Genomic DNA, 15,338 nt, shown 5'->3' with positions numbered 1-15,338 from the left:
ACCGAGATCACTTACATTTACTTCCTTTTCCTATTTTAAGTAAATAGCAATTAAAAAATAGAGACTCATCTCTAATCTGAAAGTGTAATTAATAAAATGAAACTCCCAGCTACACTGTTTGAAAGAAAGAGAAGAGTCATTGGCCTCATCCCTGAGAATTTGTTCCAGAAGCAACCAACAACCAGCCCCTTGGGCTGTGACAAGATTGTACTTCAGTTTGTTCTTATGTCTTCTATTTAAGTTCTTCCTTCAGGACCACAGAGCAGGGCATAAGGGGAAGAAGATGGTGCACGGCACAATGGAGCTCATTGTTCTATGTTGGAAAAAACCCACCATAACATGTGGGCTCTTCTACATGATCATCTAACCAGAGGAAGCTGGCCAGTATTAGTTGGTCCTATCTACCCTATAACCACATCCTGGACAATTTTCGAACAATAGCCCAACTAAGCAACCTAAACCCTCTGATACTCAATCTCAGGGAATAAAAGATCATTTCTAACATTTTTATGGTCTATTCACGAAGCATTTTTTTCTTTCTGGATATTTACAATCCTAGACTTTTCATTCTTTCCTCTGTAACATTTCTTCTCTCTGACATCACCCCAGTATTAATAATAATATATGTTATTATTATAAAATAAGGCCAGGTGTGGTGGCTCACACCTGTAATCCCAGCACTTTGGAAGGCTGACGTGGGAGGATGGCTTGAGCCCAGGAATTTGAGACAAGCCTAGGAAACACAGCAAGACCCCATCTATACAAAATAAAAATCAGCCGGGGGCAGGCACAGTGGCTCACACCTGTAATCCCAGCACTTTGGGAGGCCAGGGCAGGCAGATCACCTAAGGTCAGGAGTTCGAGATCAGCCTGGCTAACATGGCAAAACCCCATCTCTACTAAAACTACAAAAATTAGCCAGGCGTAGTGGCACATGCCTGTAATCCCAGCTACTCAGGAGGCTGAGATAGGAGAATCGCTTGAACCCAGGAGGCAGAGGTTGCAGTGAGCTGAGATAGCCCCATTACACTCCAGCCTGGGTGACAGAGCAGGACTCCATCAAGAAAGACAAGAAAGACAAGAAAGACAGAAAGACAGACAGACAGAAAGAAAGAGAAAGAAAGAAAGACAGACAGAAAGACAGACAGAAAGAAGAAAGAAGAGGGAAGGGAAGGGGAGGGGAGGGGAGGGAAGGGAGGGGGGGAAGGGGGAGGAGGGAGGTGGGGGAAGAGAAGCCGGGTGTGGCAGCATGTGTCATATAGTCCCAGATACTTGGGAGGCCAAGTGGGAAGATCACAGGAGCCCAGGAGTTCAAAGCTGCAGTGAGCAATGATCACACCATTGCATTCCAGCCTGGGCGACAGAGTGAGACCCTGTCTCTTAAAAATAAGTATCACTGGTTATATTCTAATATAATCTCTTCCAACTGGAATCAGAAAGCACTGGGAAGCCAGATGAAGTTCCCAAGTCATAGATATGATCATTACCAAGCAGATGAACCTGGTGTTCCAGTTTTTAACACACATGGTCTGGATTTGGAGGGGAGAGAGGGAGAGAAAAGAAAAAAAAAAAAAAATGAGATGTCCAAAGTGTTGCTTCCTGAGACAAACCCTTGGCACCCTTTCTCATCCCACATTTCAGGCCCATCAGATCAAGAACTAACAAGTTATAGTTATAATTTCTTTCCTTTTTTTTTTTTTGTGAGACAGTCTCACTCTATTGACCACATTGTAGTGCAGTGGCACTATCTCAGCTCACCGCAATCTCTGCCTCCCAGATTCAAGCGATTCTCACGCCTCAGTCTCCTGAGAAGCTGGGATTTCAGGCACACGCCACCACGCCTGGCTAATTTTTTGTATTTTTAATAGAGATGGGGTTTTGCCATGTTGGCCAGGCTGGTTTCAAATGCCTGGCCTCAAGTGATCTGCCCGCCTCAGCCTCCTAAAGTCCTGGAATTATAGGTGTCAGCCACCGTGCCTGGCCTAGTTACAATTTCAACATGATTTTGCACCAAAGCCTCAGGAGGACCTGGAATGGGGGACGACAATTAAAAGGGAAGTGGGGAGGGTAGGAGGGGAGAGCATGGGAAGACTCGACGTTCGGCATTACTGTGACTCACTGAGAGTCAAAACCACTTCACTAACCTGTTTTGGGTTATCAAGCTGCCCTCCTTACTGGGCGGCTGAACCGGGCTGGGCCCAAAGGTGGGCAGGGTCACACCTCAGAGCCACCACTCCTGGAGCACACAGTCGGAGCAACCTACAAAAACAAGAAAAGATGATGTTAAAAGAGGATTAAGACCAGAAATGGTCCTCTGCTCAACATCACCGGGAGTCACAAATTAGGACTAGAAAACATTTCCCATCCCTTGCCTGCGATTACAAGCCAGCTGCCAGGAGCCAGGCTGATTCCATCCAGAGTTGTCCCATCAACATCCAAGTAAGAGCTTGGAGCTGAGTGTGCCTTGAACAGACAAGGACACCCCTCTCCCCCAGTCACATTCCAGCAACGTCAAGGGCAGCATAATGTGAGAATGGCTCGGACCACTGGCTCCCCGGTGGAGGTGGAGCTTCGTGCATCCTAATGGCATGTTCACAGCAGATACCTACAGACTGCCAGTTTAACAAGAAGAGAAAAGCAAGGCAGCAATTAGTACTATCAGAAACAGAGGGGGAAAAAAAAAGACAGTCGAAGAAACTAAGAAATATACAACTAGCAATGGCTCATGCCTGTAATCCCAGCACTTTGGGAGGCCAAAACTGGGCAGATCATTTAGCTCAGGAGTTCGAGACCAGCCTGGGCAACATGGTGAAACCCTGTCTCTATAAAAAACACAAACATTGGCTGGGTGTGGTGGCAGTGCCTGTGGTCCCAGCTACTCTGGAGCTGAGGTGGGAGGATGGCTTCAGCCCAGGAGGCAGAGGTCGCAGTGAGCTGAGATTGCACCACTGCACTCCAGCCTGGGCAACAGAGCCAGACTTTGTCTCAAAAAATAAGTAATAAGAAATATACAACTGGCCTGTAATCCCAGCACTTTGGGAGGCCGAGACGGGCGGATCACGAGGTCAGGAGATCGAGACCATCCTGGCTGACACGGTGAAACCCCGTCTCTACTAAAAAATACAAAAAAAAAAAAAACTTAGCCGGGCGAGGTGGCGGGCGCCTGTAGTCCCAGCTACTCGGGAGGCTGAGGCAGGAGAATGGCGTAAACCCAGGAGGTAGAGCTTGCAGTGAGCTGAGATCCGGCCACTGCACTCCAGCCTGGGCGACAGAGCGAGACTCCGTCTCAAAAAAAAAAAAAAAAAAAAGAAATATACAACTGAACAGTGCCTTAAAGTAGAGGAGAGATGATTCCATCCTCTTGCAGGTATGAGAAGAAAGTGTTGCTAACACACGTCAAATAGGACCAAATGCAGACCTTCTCCTTCTGTAGGGAAGATGCAGAAACCGTCTCAAATTACACGTGCCCTTCAAAAGTTTGAGCAAGTCTGCTCTGGGGTGTCAAGGGCTTCAAAGCCCTGTGCTGGGAGAAAATTGGAATGCAGCATTTCCCAGAGCTACAGCATGTGGCCACATTCTCTGCTCTCAACACAGCCTCCCTCAGCTAAGGTGAAGAGCACAAAACTGGGAGAAAACTCAGAGGTAAAATAAACCCCACACGGACAACGCCGGGGAAGAAACAACTGCTTGGCATATTTTCTCACGTTTATTTCCCTTCTGGAGCTTCTAGAGACAAGCTGCCCATCTGTGCCACACAGCTGTCACCATGAACCTCAGTACTAACCCACAGGGGCGGACCCTGTCCCACAGAAAGGGAGAGACCCTCAAACTGAACATTATGCCCCCCACCCCACTGAAAAAATGCACATACTCTATACTCAACATTTTCATTCAGTACCAGGAGGGTCAGGGACCCTAGAAACCCACCCAGGGACAGCAGGGTAAGAATCCCTGTTTTGCATGATATATGACCTGCCCTCTTGTAAACTATGAATCAAGTCCATTTTATTAAAAATACCCATGGAGTTTTCAGAAATGCACAAACATCCTTTCAGACTATCTTCACCCATCTAAGGTGAAATTAAATATTGCCTTTTTTTTGTTTTAAAGCAAAGTTATTGTTCTTTTTTCATATTTTAATTAATGATAAATTTTATTAGGAACAAAGCCCGGACAGGAATAGCCCTTTGGTTTTTTTCTAGAAACTGCCAAGATCTTCAAATAAATAGCATGAGCCATAGTTTTACTCATAATTAATAAAAACACACTTCAAAATAAAAAGATATAACAAAAATTTTAAAAAAATAAATAGGCCAGGCGCGGTGGCTCACGTCTATAATCCCAGCACTTAGGGAGGCTGAGGCAGGTGGATCACCTGAGGTCAGGAGTTCATGACCAGCCTAGCCAACATGGCAAAACTCTATCTCTACTAAAAATACAAAAATTAGGTGAACATCATGGCGCACGCCTGCAATCCCAGCTACTTGGGAGACTGAGGCAGGAGAATCACTTGAACCCGGGAGGCGGAGGTTACAGTGAGCCGAGATTGCGCCTCTGCACTCCAGCCTGGACGACAGAGTGAGAATCCGTCTCAAAAAAACCACATAACACAATAAACACACTTCAGAGTCAGAACAAGTGTCTGAAATTAAAACTTTCTAGCATATAGCTAAGACTTTCATTAAAATTTACACCTGCTACTTCCCCTTCATTCCATTTTATTTCCCTTCATTTTAAAAAGACATCTCAAAAAAAGGTCCACCGAGTAGCTTCTGGGAAGCCACAGGATAGCAAGGGGGAGAGGACGGTTTTAAACAAGGAGGGCTAGGCTGAGAGTCTTGACCTTGAAACACCCATCCCCTTGCCCTTGGGTGTAAATGATTTGAATATTGAGAATGTCTTGCAATATAAAGCCAGAGTTCACTAGGCTGTTTGTTTTGGGTTCTATTAGGCCTGAGGGAGTTGCAGAGCTTGAAGAGTGGAAAAGTACGAAAGAGTTATTAGAAGAAACTTTGAGATACCCCTTAGCTCCACCAACAGTGCCTCAGGAAAAAAAAAAAAGTAAAAGAAAGACTAGTAGCGCCCTAACGATGACTCCCGTAGGTGAAATGTGACAGAAAGGCTGGATCTGGTTGTTGGTGGAGGCTGCTGAATTTCTGGATTTGCACTCTTACAAGATTTATGCAAAGCCAATGGAGGCAGGAGGACTAAGAGAGGGCGGAAGTCCCTCTGTGGGGGGAGGGAAAGGCCAGCCCCCAAGCCCCGGGGGAGATAAGGGACAATGCTATGTAAAGCCAGAAACAGAAGATTAAGGGGCAGGTCTCCAGGTCTAAGGAGATAGCAATGAAAAGATGAAAGATAAGGGCTGCATCCCAGCTTCTGAAAAACCGGAGGGTTTCTTTCCTTTTTTTTTTTTTGAGATGTAGTCTCACTCTGTCGCCAAGGCTGCAGTGCAGTGGCACAATCTGCAACCTCTGCCTCCCTGGTTCAGGCGATTCTTGTGCCTCAAGCCTCCCGGGTAGCTGGGATTACAGGCGTGTGTGCCACCACGCCCGGCTAACTTTAGTTTTTGCATTTTTAGTCGAGACTAAAATTGGGTTTTTAGGGTTTCGCCATGTTGCCCAGGCTGGTCTTGAACTCCTGGCCTCAAGTGATCCACCCATCTCAGCCTCCCAAAGTGCTGGGATTATAGGCAAGAACCTGAAGTGTTTTTTCTTCCCCCCCCATGTTTTTGAGATAGTCTGATTCTGTCATCCAGGATGGAGTGCAGTGACGTGATCTTGGCTCACTGCAACCTCCGCCTCCTGGGTTCAAGTGATTCTCATATCTCAGGCGTGCACCACCATGCCCAGCTAATTTTTGTATTTTTAATAGAGACAGGGTTTCGCCATGTTTGCCAGGGTGGTCTCAAACTCCTGACCTAAGGTGATCCAACCACCTTGGCTTCACAAAGTGTTGGGATTACAGGCATGAGCCACCGCGCCTAGCCTCCTCAGGGTTCTTGAAGTGAAATCTAAACTCTGACCTAAGGCCCCCAGGAAATGTGGAATAAGTTTAGATGCCTAGGATGATGGTTGAGGCCCTGAAAAAAAATGTACCCACAGATGACAGAACAGTGGGTTTTACAACACTTGACCAGGAGGGGCGCAGTGCAGAGCCTCCACAATGCCCACAAATACTTAGGATGCATGCTGTGTAAGAGCCTAGTTAACCAGTTCAGGCCAGCCCAGGACAGGCTAAAAGTTTCAGTTAACAGTTCAGACACTAAAATGGTCTGAGCCAGGAGGGAGCTTGACAAATAGCAAAGGCATCTCTTGAAGGACGGGCCGAGTCTTGGCTAGGCTGGGGACAGAATCAAACCAGGCTAAACGTTCCACGAGGGCCATGCCTGTCCTGCCTGCAAAGCTCAGGGCAAAACAGTCCTTCTCACCACCTCACATGTGCTCTGAAGGCTGAGACAGCTGTGATGACGGCTTTGAGTTCCAGAAAGTTGATGTGTTTCTTGGCTTAGGGTCCAGGCTATGCCTTGGATAGGGCGGCAACCCACGAAAGTCACTCCCCCGCCACCGCCACCACCACCGCCAACCCGTGGCTGGCACAGGCTTTGGTAAGACAGGAGCCTTAGCGTGTCACACAGCGCCTCTCAGCATCTAAGCAGGCCCCTACACCATGGGGCACCGGGAGCTGCTTCAACCAACTCCGATCTTCTCTTCCTGGGTGAGAAGGGGCTCCTAAGAGATTGGGAGGAGCTGGGCGTGGTGGCTCACGCCTATAATCCCAGCACTTTGGGACAGAGAGGCAAGAGAATCACTTGAGGTTAGGAGTTCAAGACCAGCCTGGGAAACACAAAACCCATCTCTGATAAAGAAAAAAAAAAAAAAGAGGTGGGCGGGGGATGTATCCCTTGGCACATTCAAGACAAAAGTGCAGAGGTGAAGGGGGGCAGCAAACTTGGGACCCAAGATATATGTCAGCCTCCTCTTTGGGTGTCTTCTGAGCTCCAGAACATTCTTATACTCTCATCCTCTGAAGACTACAGCAAGCCAGGCACAGTGGTTCATGCCTCTAATCCCACCACTTTGGGAGGCCGAGTGGGAAGATCACTTAAGACCAGGAGTTTGAGACCAGCTTGGGCAATGAAGTGAAACCACATCTCTACCAGAAATTCAAATATTAGGCAGGTATGGTAGCACCCTCCTGCAGTCCCAGCTACCTGGGAGGCTGAGGCAGGAGGATTGCATGAGCCCAGGAGTTCGAAGCTGCACTGAGCTAGAATGATGCCACCGTACTCAAGCCTGGTCAACAGGGCAAGACTCTATCTCAAAAAACAACAACAACAACAACAAAAAGACTAATCATTAGGCTCTTTAACCTGCCATTCAATGGTCTCCATGCTCTGGCCTCAGTCTACCTTCTGGCCCCGTTGCACACCAGTCCCCATGGTTACCCTCTCTGCTCAGTTCCTTGCCCCAGAATATCTGCCTGCACTCCTCTCCTGACCCCATCCCTCACGGCCATGTTCCACATGACTCCCACTGACCCATGGCTCTTGGTTCCAAATTCCAGGACACACTTACCTCTAATTCTGCCATCAAAATCATGGCTAACAATTTTTGAGCGCCACGTGCCACATGCATTGTCTCATTTAATCCTCGTAACAACAACCATGAGGATTGTTCCCACTGTACAGCCATAAAAACAAAGGCTGAGAAACAAACACTCGTCTCCAAGATCCTAGAGCTGCTGCGCGGTAGAACAATGCAATAAATCCAGTGTCTGACCTCTGTTAAATTTCTTCTGGAAAAGTGTGTGACTCCTGGCCCATGGCTGGAGAGCACAGGTGCGCTCCCTTAGTCACATTCTCTGACTTCTAGTAATCTCGCTCTGCATCACTGCTGCCCTTCCAGATGCTCAGCACCTGGCTTTCCATTTCCGTCCTGGTCAAAGCAGGAAGGAGGAGTGCTCTCCTCCCCCTTCACCTCTGCCTTCCTCTCCCTGGCAGGAGGCAAAACTGGACTTCCACCTCAGTCTGAAAGGTTCGCTGCAGCGGGCAAGAGTTCGGAAACACTACGCTTGCTCTGCAAAGTGATGGGACACTTCACGTTCTATACCCTTGTGTTCTAGAAGCAGCCAAGCAAGGTAGGCTCTGCCTGAATCCTGAACAGTTCAGTCCTATCTGATGAGCTGACCTTGCAGAGAAGATCCACCAACATAATGCAGGGAGAAATTAACTACTACAGACCCTCCACCAAGCCCCAAGGGCAGAAGCATCCAGCCCTTTATTGGAAATGCAAATTCTCAGTCCCACCCCAGACCTACTGAGTCAGAAACCCTCTGGGGGCTGGTGCAGCAGTGTAAGTTTCTGAGTTAACAGCTCTCTAGAGGCTTCCATCCAGCCCTGAGAACCAGCTCATGAAGAAGCCCAGGATCTCCCTGAAAACCTTCCTTTAGTGAAGATTTGGGAGAAGCTGCTTGGCTTATCATACACCTCCAGAGCAAAAACCAAGGCCCTGGATCAGAGACAAAGATCCCCATTTCTAACTTTGGCTTTATCTACCACAACAAAAAATAATAATAAATAAGGGATAGGGAGGAATGAATCTATGCAGGGCTTCCTCAGGAACAAAAACACATCAGAGGTAGGCTTCAGACAGGCAAGGCCAGCCTGCAGTGCATGGCTGGCAAAGCCACATGGGCCTGCCCTTCTCTCCAGCAAATAGCAGTTGCCAAGCCTGTGCTACTTCCCAAAAAGCTCCTTGGAGGGGGTTGTGGAATCACCTCCAAACCCAAGCCCTTCAGCCAGGATTCCTGGTGGCCCCGGGTACTCTCCCTCGCCTCTTTGCTGCTCCCAGGCAGTGAGGAGTGAGCAACAGGGGGCAGGTGATGGGAGAACAGTTAGGGAGATGACTTCAAGGGGAGACACGCAGCCCTGAGGTTCCCTCTTACAGCCTTAGAAAATGCTCACTGTCTACTACAGTTTGTCTCTTAATGGGACCAGAGAGTGGAAGAAGAAAAATCAGAGGTCATTCTCACAGGCCAGGGTGTCTGCTCCTTACTCTGACTAGGTTTCAGATGCTCTGCTGGTCTTGACCTGGAGCATTTTATTAGAAATAACACAAGCTAGTGATGCTCCTTTTCAAAAGCAATGTCGGTTGTTCTGAGGTAAAGGAAAACGTCAATATTTTGTAAAGTGTGGAGGAGGGAGCAGCTTAGTGCAGAGTAATAGGTTCCATGCAGGAAGCAGCTTCTCTTAAAAATCACTTGGACATTTAAATTACTACATTACATATAAGTTCAGCAGGGAGGCACACGTTGACTGGGAAGACAGAGTCCCTGCCTACCAAACTTACCTATGTCAGTCAGATTGAGTATTTAAAACACGAACCATGGGAGAGCTGGGGAGATTCTCTGGACAATGCCAAATAAAACCATCCTGTGGTACCCCATTCTTCTTCCTGCACCTCTCTGCAAGGCTCTGTGCTTCTTTAAGGGAAGGAAATGGGGCACAGTCGCAATGATAAGCTTTCCTGCTAGTACATGAGGACTATGAAGAAGCTGACTCCACTTCTTGTAGCTCTTCTCCAGGGAGCAAGTCTTCCTGCCAGGACCTAACTACTGCCAGATTTGCAAGGCCAAGACACAGCTGCTAAATGGCAGCCATTTGTCACACAGCACCCTGCTCCCCTGGGAGGGGACACAGCAGCCCTCGGCGCTCAGCTGTGGGAAGAGTTGAGTCCCTGGCCCTTTCCCCAAAAAGGCCAGACTTTTCCTAAACATTGTTTTTCAGCCTGCCTGCCAGGACCTGGTATTTCATCACTTTCTTGCCTAACTTAGCAGAAACGTGTATCATCCTCTACTCTGGGTGGCCAAGGTGGGCTATGCTCTAATAAGGAAGCACCCATGCTGGACCACAGGGGTGGAGGGCCCACAGGGCACCCTCAACTACCCCTAGGGCAGGGCAGGGTCTCCTGGGCCAAGGTTAAAGATGACTCTGCAGGGGATTAAGTTGAGCAGCTCCCCTGCCCTGTCCCACCCTAAGATCTGCTCTCCTGGCTTACCAGGTGCAAGAAAGGGTAGGGAGAGGCCTCCCTAACCCACCGTGGTTGAGGAATTTGAAAACAGAAAAGAATGTTGCTGTAAGTAACAGAAAACGGGACTCAACTCAGAGTATACTGGAAATCTAATGTGCATCCAATTTTATTTTTTCCAGACACCCCTTCCCTGATAACCTGGGGCACTGGTACTTGTGACACAAACTCCATGCTAGAAATATGCTAGGCACTTTACATATATTTAATCCTCCCCCAAATCTTGGAAGGTAATGATTAGGCTATTTGCTAGATATAGCACAGCTTTTAAAGGGCAGAGCCAGGAGTCTAGCCTGGGATTGTCTGACTCCAAAAATCTCGTACTTTCCACTGTACCACAAGAAGGGTCTTTGAAAAACCATCCAGAGAAGGGTCATTAGCAAGCTAGAGGACTGGGAAACCAAGTCAAGGGGAAAACTGGAAATGGCTAACAGAATGAAGACAAGAGCCAGCTACAAAAGCTACAGGACTGGTGTGTGGAAGACGGGCACACTCATTGCACGGGTCCACCATGGAAGGAATGAGGCACAAACAAGCAACTCTGGAGCGCCACAATTCTTTAAACCAGAGTTTTGAACTAAGCCCTCAGATGGATTGAGGCCAGATAAGGTAATGAGCTCGCTGTCCCCAGGAGTCTTCAAGCAGAGGGTAGGTAACCCTCTGCTTGAAGGTTAATAAAAAGCAAACAAAAAACCCCAGTCCAGCAATGGGTGGGAGACCAGGTTAGAAGACTCTTCTGACTTTCAGATTCTGCACTTCTAAGGGGACAATCTATTTTGCATAACACTTGTCCTCTCTGCATAATACCTTAAGATTCCAAAAGCATGCGCAAGAATAAATAATTACAACATAACTTAAAAAGTACATGACATGGGGAATCTTTTTTTTTTTTTTTTTTTTTCAGACGGAGTCTCACTGTGTCACCCAGGCTGAAGTGCAGTGGCGTGATTTCGGCTCACTGCAACCTCTGCCTCCTGGGTTCAAGTGATTCTCCTGCCTCAGCGTCCTGAGTAGCTGGGATTACAGGCGTGCACCACCACACCTGGCTAATTTTGTATTTTTAGTAAAGGTGGGGTTTCACCGTGTTGGCCAGGCTGGTCTCAAACTCCTGAACTCAAGTGATCCTCCCGCCTCAGCCTCCCAAAGTGTTGCGAACACAGGTGTGAGCCACTGTGCTCAGCCTGACACGGGGAGTCTTAAATCTTGGCCTGGAAACTCAGCTTGCCATCAATGGAGCCACCAAACTCTGAGCCTCAGTTCTCCCGGCTGGAAAATGAAGCTGGTAACACTGCCCTCCTTACCTTACAATATAGATTCAAAGGAGTGCTTATTAAAATACTTAACAAACATTGTGATATCCTCCAGCGTGCGAGCTATTGATGCTACACTATTTATCCTCCAACATTCCAGGCAGTCCCTGGCCTGATTCTCCCAACTCCTCAATTCACCCATCTGCTTCCCCTATTGGATTGCCAAAGCTTTGAAGGCAGGAGCTCAGCTTGACAGTCTTCTAAAAAAATTCCTGTCCCCGGCCGGGTGCAGTGGCTCACGCCTGTAATCCCAGCACTTTGGGAGGCCGAGGCAGATGGATTGCCTAAGGTCAGAAGTTCGAGACCAGCCATCGTGAAACCCCATCTCTACTAAAAATACAAAAAATTAGCTGGGTGTGGTGGCAGGTACCTGTAATCCCAGCTACTCAGGAGGCTGAGGCAGAAGAATTGCTTGAACCCGGAGGCAGAGGTTGCAGTGAACCAAGATCGTGCCATTGCACTCCAGCCTAGGCAACAAGTGCGAAACTCCATCTCCAAAAAAAAAAAAAAAAAAAAAAAAAAAGAATTCCTGTCCCAGCCCACAAGTTGGACAATTTAAAATAATTTGGCTTTTCCCAAATGCAATCCCCTGGACAATGAGAACAGCTGCTGACACAGTTGCCATGCTATATGGCCACCAGGAAATAAAAACCCCTCTGACTTCAGTTGCTGCTGAAACCAATCCTGGTCAGCTTCACGTCTGGTTAATTACGGAAGTACACACTACTGGCTCCCAGAAGGATGCAGCTCTTTCTTCCCTATATTCACCAAGCTTCTTCTCTTCCAACTAACTGCAGCACCTGAATACAGCATGGCTGACACCGTGACACTGTATGGTAGAAATGGGAGTGTTCTGGACACAGCTCTGAAGTGAATCTAAGTATATTCAGTCACATTTCCAGCTTCTGGTTAAGAAGCTAGGGTAAAGTTCAGTAGCAGTTTGCATAGAGTTTTAGGCAATATCCTGCAACTCTTTCACAGGCCCTGAGGTCGCGGGACTGGCCTTTCTGACATGCTCGGGGAAAGAGTGCAGCAGCAACAGGATTCTCCACTTTGCCCCAGAGGACGAGCTGCAAGCTAAGCAATCCCAGGGCAGGTGGTTTACCTTAAATCTGGGCTTCGAATTCCCAGAATTCAGGATGACACTCCTTAGAAAACCAAAATGACTTGTGGAAGATGAAAGTGTTTGAAATGCTTCTCCCCTAACAGCTTAGCTTAGAGAAGGCAGTGGAAGGAGGAGATCACATCTTTCCTTGCCTATTGGAAAAGTGGTCAGCTGTGGTCAAAATTTCACAGTGCGTAATCAGACATTACAAACCGTCAGCTGGGAATGACTGTGTGCGGTGAAGTGACCATGCCCAGATCCCAGGAGCTGGATGGGCTGCCCTCTATGCTATATAACAGAAAACCTTCTATCCCCTCACCCCCAAATTCGTCTCTAAGAAAAGTATTTACTACTGTGCATATGAAGGAAAACAAATGCTCTGAGATACACGTGGTTGATAAGTGTTTATCACAAGCTAGCCAACCAAAAACACTGGCAAGCAAATGGTTTTCTTAAAGTAAACTGAGCAAACCAAAAATGACTAGCAGGCAGGATGGGCCTTTTTGGAAAGCCCATGTACAGCTGGGAGAGGAGGTGGCATGTTCCTGGACCAGCAGAAGCACCTTGGAAGGAGGGGGCCAGGGACAGGGGCTGGCAGTGGGGGTGGGGAGTGGGGATTAATGCAGTCCTGGAGGAAGTGGGAGGCACACAGGCTCTCCAGGCAGTGATTAGTTCACAACAACTGCACTCCCTGGGGGGTCTAATTGCACAAAGGGCCACCCCCTCCATAGCCCAGCGGGACCTGAAACAAGCATCATGTCCCCGAAGCACACTTGTTCATTTGCTTTGGATTGAGCTCACACAGGGCACTGAACATGCCCAGGCTCTTAAGTGTGGGTTCACATTTACAAGCCCCACCCTGAGAAACAGATAACCCCCTTGCAAGCCCCCAAACTCCCCCCAAATGTTATGAAGAACAGGAAGGAAAACTGAAAAGGAAAGACAGACACCAGCAGACGGTCTCTTCCTTCAAACTCTTTCACACCTGGGCAATAATTGGGCCAACACCAGAAGTACAACTAAGAGGAGACACTTCAGAGAAGCATAGCTGCCCTGCCTGCTCATCTGCTCAGTCCAAGGACAGCTGGACACGTCCACCCAGTCCCCATGGGTCAGGCACACTTCAACAGGGAAAATCTCTGTAGCACTCAGATACGAAAATCCAAGCTGATGCCCATTTAACCTAAGCAGTGTGTAATGGGAACATTCTCAATCAAAAGCCTACCTCTACCAATATTTTCATGACATGAAATTGTTTTGGCATACTTGTGAAACCAAGTCCTGCTTCTCAGAATTCTTCAACACGCTTGTGATCGTAAAAATGAGGCATGCCTTGCTCACCACCCTTAATTTACTTGAATGCACGTGACAAAGGCACCTTCATGCTGTTTAAAAAGAACATCCCTACTCTTTCCTTTTATCTTCCCTTAACAGTTTGCTATCCAGTGATAGGAGGGGCCTAGCCTCCAACAGTCCACACTTTTATCTCCTGCTGACCACAGGAAGGCAAGGGCTGGACTTCCTGCAGCTCGCCTAGAGGGGCTGTTTGAGTTGTTTAAAATACTTGCCTCCAGAGCCTCTTGGAACAATGCCCAAGCAACACCTACCCGGCATCCATTGCAGCTCCAACTCTAACAGCCTTCAAGTCCAACGGATAGCACTCCTTGTGCCTCTGTGTGGGAGAGGCCAATGCTTCCAAGAGAACTTACTTTCAGGGCTCACTTAGATATTTGCTTTCTGTCTGCAGCAAACACAAGAGCTATCTTCATCAAAGTCCAGAAACCCCAGTAGTTAGTTATAGTAGCTCAAGTTAAATGCAGTTTACACTACTATTCTTAAAATAATTCAGTAGCATTTAATAGTATCCTTTAACCACTGGAACTAAAAGCAGAACACCATGTCCTTGCACAAGCAAATGGCCTGAAATACACTGGACCCCTCAGCTGTGGAGCGAGGCCAGGCCATCGTCTTTGACGTTCCTCCCAGCCCTAACTCTGCCTGAGATTTGACTCTGTGGGGATGTCTAGGTGTTTTTAGGTTCAGACTCAAAAGCACTTCCATACCTGTCACTTAGAGCTTTGCTGTGAATATCCAGGACTCAGTATAGCAGCAAAATCCACTCTTTTGTGCATCAATCAAGAGGGTTGTGAGGCTGTGCGTGTCACTTATTGGATGGGATGCCCTGAGGGAATTCACACACCAGTGGATAGAATTCCTGACTCCCTGCCATCCAAGGGTAGGAGTTCCATTTTCTTGGCATCCCATCAGCATATGTGAGGTTAATGTATTCAGAAAATGATGAAATCAGACATTTACCACAGTCGCCCTGGAGTTCCTTTCTGGGATACAAAAGATCTTCCTGAAATCAATTAAGGAAAGGAGAAATTTCCTTGCCCAAATACCTACCATTGAACCCCTAACAGTCACACAGGTAAGAGAGCCGGGTTGGGAGAAGGAGATGGGCAATGGGGAGTGGTGATAGTAGGTAGGGAAGGCCAGGGAGAAAAGGGTGGGAGGTGAGGAACAGAAGCCAGCTTACAGAATGAGTCCACAATCTGAATTTCTGTGCCAACTCTCCAGAACGGGGCCAATATTTTTTAGGATCTTTTTTTTAATGAGTCTAGATAATAGATGAGTCAGACAGGGCATGTGCAGCGACCAGAGGAACTGTGCTGTCCCCACACAGAACTTAGAGAGGTGCCTCTATGTGGCCCCTCTCCTATAGTCACAGGACCCAGCCCCGACAGCGGCCCATGGGAGAACAGGAGCCAGCTGACTGGCTCAACCCCACTGGCCAAACGGCAAGTACTCTTCGGCATCCTCAATTTCCTCCCA

General features: G+C 47.8%; 1 protein-coding gene across 4 annotated transcripts in view; it reads right to left on the bottom strand.

Moving 5' to 3' along the window:
- Positions 1-15,338, bottom strand: part of RREB1 (ras responsive element binding protein 1) — a 147,366-nt gene that overhangs the window by 73,954 nt on the left and 58,074 nt on the right. For all 4 annotated transcript variants that reach the window (XM_025383075.1, XM_025383074.1, XM_025383077.1 and 1 more), the window contains exon 2: positions 2,145-2,259. The gene's annotated coding sequence lies outside the window, so the exon portion shown is untranslated. The remainder of the gene's footprint in view (positions 1-2,144; positions 2,260-15,338) is intronic.

Source organism: Theropithecus gelada, chromosome 4, assembly GCF_003255815.1.
Source record: "Theropithecus gelada isolate Dixy chromosome 4, Tgel_1.0, whole genome shotgun sequence".
Taxonomy (NCBI): Eukaryota; Metazoa; Chordata; class Mammalia; order Primates; family Cercopithecidae; genus Theropithecus; species Theropithecus gelada.
The sequence above is the reverse complement of the archived record's forward strand: the minus strand, read 5'-3'. Positions and strand labels throughout refer to the sequence as shown.